The sequence below is a fragment of the Pan troglodytes genome, chromosome 20, assembly GCF_028858775.2.
Source record: "Pan troglodytes isolate AG18354 chromosome 20, NHGRI_mPanTro3-v2.0_pri, whole genome shotgun sequence".
NCBI classification, from domain to species: domain Eukaryota; kingdom Metazoa; phylum Chordata; class Mammalia; order Primates; family Hominidae; genus Pan; species Pan troglodytes.
In genome coordinates this window covers 43,716,642-43,722,641 of record NC_072418.2, presented here as the reverse complement: position 1 = coordinate 43,722,641, position 6,000 = coordinate 43,716,642, and positions in this window count along the sequence as shown.

The window sequence follows — 6,000 nt, the reverse complement described above, 5'->3', positions numbered from 1 at the left end:
TTTGAGAGATGGGTTCTTGCCATGTTGCCCAGGTTGGTCTTGAACTCTTGGGCTCAAGGGATCGTCCCACCTCAGTGTCCCAAAGTGCTGAGATTACAAGCATGAGGTAATGTGCTCAGCCGCCCTATGTATTTCTTAAGAATTGGGATATTTGGCCGGGAGCGGTGGCTCATGCCTGTAATCCCAACACTTTGGGAGGCCGAGGGGGGCGGATCACCTGAGGTCAGAAGTTCAAGACCAGCCTGGCTAACATGGCGAAACTCTGTCTCTACTAAAAATACAAAAAATTAGCTGGGTGTGGTGGTGGGTGCCTGTAATCCCAGCTACTCAGGAGGCTAAGGCAGGAGAATTTCTTGAACCCCAGAGGCAGAGGCTTAAGTGAGCCGAGATTTCGCCATTGCACTCCAGCCTGGGCAACAAGAGCAAAACTCCATCTCAAAAAAGAAAAGAAAAGAAAAGAATAGGGATATTTCTGGCCAGGCGACGTGGCTTACACCTGTGGTCCCAGCACTTTGGGAAGCAAAGGTGGGCAGATCACTTGAGGCCGTAAGTTCGAGAACCCTGGCCAACATGGTGAAACCCCGTCTGTACTGGAAATATTAATACAAAAATTAGCTGGGCATGGTGGCACACACCTGTAGTCCCAGCTACTCGGGAGGCTGAGGCAGGAGAATTGCTTGAACCCAGGAGGAGGAGGTTGCAGGAGCTGAGATCGCACCACTGCACTCCAGCCTGGGCAACAGAGCGAGACTCCGTCTCAAAAACAGAACAAAGCAAAACAAAAGAATAGGGATATTCTCTTACATGATCACAATATAGTGATCAACTTTAGTAAATTTAATATTAGTATGTGAATTTTTCTAATTGACTGTTCGTATTCCAGTTCTGTCAACTGACCCGGTAACGTCCTGATAGACAGCATCGCTTTTCCTCCAACACAGAATGGGACACCTTTTCTAACTAGAGCCGACAGAATTTGCTGACAAATTTGATGTAAGATGCAAAGAAAATGTCACATTCCTGAAATGTTCTGGAGAAGGGTGACACAGAGGTGCAGACGACGTGTGCCAGGCACCAGTCTCTCTGTTCCTCTCCCAGCGCTGCTTCCCCTCGCGTTGGCTGCATTTTCAGGCCAGCTCTTCTCCCATGTAAGACCCCAGTGTTCCAAGCCTGTGCCCTTTCAGCACAGTATGTCTAGGAAGCCCCTTCTTCAACAATCAGCAGTAGTTCCACAGCCAATGCTCATCAGTCCAGCTTCAGGGACACACCTGTCCCTAAGCCAGTTGCAAAGGCTGAAGGGAAGGGATTCTCTCATTGGCCAGGTCTGGAGTCTTCCAGTAGGGTCAACATGTGAACCAAATGAGCTGAGAGTGAAGGAGGCAGCTCTCCCTGTGGGAGAGACAGTTAAAGTAGTGGTTTTCAAAGTGTAGAGATGGGGTTTCACCATGTTGGCCAGGCTGGTCTCGAACTCCTGACCTCAGGTGATCCGCCTACCTTGGCCTCCCAAAGCACTGGGATTATAGGTGTGAGCTACTGCGTCTGGCCTATAGCATTTTGTTTTGTTTTGTAGAGACAGCTCTTGCTGTGTCACCCAGGTTAGTCTAGAACTCATGGCCTCACGACATCCTCCTGCCTTGGCCTCCCAAAGCCCTGCGGTTACAGGCATGAATCACTGCCTGGATGATCATAGCTTTTTTTTTTTTTTTTTGAGACAGAGTCTCACTCTGTTGCCCAGGCTGGAGTGCAGTGGTTCGATCTCAGTTCACTGTAACCTCCGCCTTCCAGGTTCAAGCTATTCTCATGCCTCAGCCTCCCGAGTAGCTGGGATTACAGGTGCCCACCACCACACCCGGTTGCTTTTTTGTACTGTTTTGTAGAGACGGGGTTTCACCATGTTGGCCAGGCTGGTCTCGAACTTCTGGCCTCAAGTGATCCACCCGCCTCGGCCTCCCAAAGTGCTAGGATTACAGGTGTGGGCCACCACGCCAAGCCTGCTAGCTATTGATGATGATGATGATGATGATGATGACGACGACGACAACGATGACAACGACGATGACCCCAGCCTGCAAAACCAAGGGCTGGCTAGCAAAAGCTCAGGGCTCGCTGAAGACTTTACGAGCATCGGCCACTAGGGGGCGCAGCCGGCTTGGGCTGCGCCGGCGCGCGGTGGCCATCGGGGGCGCTGCGTTGCTTGTCTGGCGAGCGCGGTGACCGCCTGGACTACCTCCCTCTGAACATTCCAGAGGAGAACGCGTCGGTCCCGGCCAGTGCCAGAAGCCCCAACGCCAGGTCTGGGGGTTAGTGCAGGGGATGCAGGCAGGATAACAATTAGATCCATGGGGTACACCCTCCAGGCCCGGCGGCGGGCGAGATCTCAGAAGAAAGATCCCACTCCCAGGATGCTGAAATTCGATTGCAGTTTTTCAGCACTGTTGGCCAGCCCTGTCGCAATTCCTGGGACATTTATGCAGCAAGGTGGTTGTGGGGGCGGGGTGGGAATGGGATACCCACAGAAGATTCCGAGGAAGGATGAGAATACTTGGAAATTGCCTGCAACCTTTGTTTGTGTGAGTTTTTCTTCTGTGAATGAGCTTTCGACAGATTCTCAAAGGGATCTAGACCCCCAAACAGAGACTGTTCAGAGCTTTGTCTCTTTCTCCAGAAAGCCTTCCCTGATCATCTCTCAGACTGGATCAAGTGTCTCCTCTGGGCACGCATGCCCTCTGATGTTCCCCCACCGCAGCCTGACCCCTGCCTGTGCCTCCCCCGTACAGCACAGGCTCTCATGTGTGGTGATGGTCGGTATCCCCCATGAAGGCAAGGGCCTGGGATTTCTCAGGCACCAAGATTGTCACCATTGTTGTCCAATACAGGCCTTAGATACCAAAGGAAAGACATCTAACAGACACTTGCTTTCTTACTTCTAGGCCTTCGGAAGTGCTGTCCCCTCCACCTGGAACATGGTTCTCCACCTCTTTCTCTTTCTTTCTTTTCCCTTTCTTTCTTTCTTTTTTTATTTTCCTTCCTTTCCTTCCTTCCTTCCTCTCTCTCTCTCTTTCTTTCTTTCTGACAGAGTCTCACTCTGTTGTCCAGGCTGGAGTGCAGCGGTGCAATCCTGGCTCACTGCAACCTCTGCCTCCCGGGTTCAAGAGATTCTCCTGCCTCAGCCTCCGGAGTAGCTAGGATTATAGGCACCTCCACCACTTTCATCTTGCTCATTTCCCTACAGTGATCAACTCTCAGCTCCAACATCTCCTCCTCCAGGAGCCCTCCCTAACCACCCCCCAAGGCTGGGTTAAAGTTTGTGTTCCTCGAATTCACTTATTGCAAAGCAGGAAAATATTTGTTGAATGAATGACTGAGGAATTAGTGGTTGGGTCGGGTTCCCTGTATCAGCTGGAGGGTAACTTCCTGAAACCCTTTGTAGAGTTGGCATTTTTAAAGAAGGGCTTTATTGACTTATGATTCACATACCACACAAGTCACCCATGTGTAGTGTATAATTCAATGATTTTTGGTACAGACAGTTTTGTGCAACTGTCACCCCTTTGTGGAGCCTTGAGCCACTCCTTGTCTGACACTCCTCCCCACCAAGGCCTTGTGTTAGGTGTTTCTCACTGTCCTGTTGAAGGGGATGGGGTCTGGCCTCCTCCTCCACCCTGGGAGGGAGAATTGGTAAAGAAAAAGACCTAGCCAGGCCGGGTGCTGTGGGTCATACATGTAATCCCAGCACTTTGGCAGGCCAAAGTGCAGGAGAATCACTTTAGCCCAGGAGTTTGAGATCAGCTTGTGCAACACAGTAAGCTTCCCTCTCTACAAAAAATAAAAATTAAAAAATTAGCTGAGCATGGTGGCACATGCCTGCAGTTCCAGCTAATTGAGAGGCTGAGGTGGGAGGATCACTTGAGCCTGGGAGGTTGAGGCTGCAGTGAGCCATGGTGGCACCACTGCACTCCAGCCTGGGCAACAGAGCAAGACCCTATGTCAACAACAACAACAAAAAAAAAAAAAAAAAAAAAGAAAGAAAGAAAAGAAAAGGAAGAAGGAAAGGAAAAGAGAAAAGAACAAGACCTTACTATCTGCCCAGCCACAGGGCTCAGCATATCCTGGGAGGCCCAGGGTTATGCCAACAATGACTGAGCCCTTGCTCTGTACCAGGTGACATTCTAAGCACATATATGACAATTCATTTAACCACCACCACCAATCCTGCAGAGTAGGCGCTCTTAGTATGATTCCCCGATGTAGCACAGGAGGCTGCTGGGCATGTGACCCCTCCTGACACTCAGCGGGTGGGCTGGAGATCAGGTCAAGAAGCAGCCTCCAATCCGCAATTTATGCAATTTCAGCAGTGCCTAGAGGATTAAAACTGGAGCCTCACAGGCCAAATAGGCCCCATAGGGTACTATATTAGTCTTTTTCTGTTTGTTTTTGGTTTTTTTGAGACAGAGTCTTGCTCTGTCACCCAGGCTGGAGTGCAGTGGCCCAATCTCAGCTCACGGCAACCTCCGGCTCCTGGGTTCAAGCGATTCTCCTGCCTCAGCCTCCCTAGTAGGTAGTATTACAGGCATCTACCACCATGCTCTGCTAATTTTTGTATTTTTAGTAGAGATGGGGTTTCACCATGTTGGCCAGGCTGGTCTCGAACTCCAGACCTCAGGTGATCCACCTGTTTCAGCCTCCCAAAGTGCTGGGATTGCAGGCATGAGCCACCGTGCCCGGCCCTATTGGTCCATTCTTACTCTGCTATAAAGATACCACCCAAGACTGGGTAATTTATAAAGGAAAGAGGTTTACTTGATTCACAGTTCCGCATGGCTAGGGAGGCCTCAGAAACTTACAATCATGGCAGAAGACAAAGGGGAAGCAGTCACCTTCTTCACAAGGCGGCAGGAGAGACAGCGAGCCCAGGGAGAAGAGCCCCTTATAAAACCATCAGATCTTGTGAGAACTCACTCACTATCACGATAACAGCATGGGGGAAACTGTCCCCATGATCCAATCACCTCCCACCAGGTCCTTCCCCGGATTACAATTCTGATTACAATTTGAGATGAGATTTGGGTGGGGACACAGCCAAACAATATCAGGTAGTTATTAAAAATATACATTAAAAAAAAAAACTTTTTTGGAGACAAGGTATGCCTTTGTCACCCAGGCTGGAATGCAGAGGCACGATCACAGCTCACCGCAGTCTCGACCTCCTGGGCTCAAGCAATCATCCCACCTCAGCCTCCCAAGTAGTTGGGACTACAGGCATGTACCATCACACCCAGCTACTTTTTTGTAGAGATGGGGTCTCACTATGTTGCCAGGCTGGTCTCAAACTCCTGAGCTCAAGTGATCATCCTGCCTTGGCCTCCCAAAGTGCTGGGATTACAATCGTGAGCCACCCCGCCAGGCCAAAAAAAAGTATTAACAATGGGGAAAATTCCCCTTCCTAGTCTAACCAAGCCTTAGGCAGAATGTAATGTGTGCCTCAATTTTCCCTGCTTCCTGCTAACATTCCGGTTCTGGTCTTTGCAGCATATGAGTTTGAAACCCTGGGGACACAAGAATTGACAGGTGGGTGAAGAATGACAGGTACAGTTTTGTGGGTTTTTGTTTTTGAGATGCAGTCTCGCTCTGTCGCCAGACTGGAGTGCAGTGGCGTCATCTCAGCTCACTGCAACCTCTGCCTCCTGGGTTCAAGTGATTCTCCTATCTCTGCCTCCTAAATAGCTGGGATTACAGTTGCATGCCACCATGGCCGGCACATTTTTGTATTTTTAGTAGAGACCAGGTTTCACAATGTTGGCCAGGATGGTCTTGATCTCTTGACCTCGTGATCTGCCTGCCTGGGCCTCCCAAAGTGCTGGGATTACACGTGTGAACCATCACGCCTGGCTGAGGTACATTTTTTTTTCCCCCCCAGCTTGGCCCAGTGCCAAGTTGATCACCCACGATCCCTGACCCCTACTCCTGCCCTAAGTTTATGCTGATCTAGGCCGTTCTTGT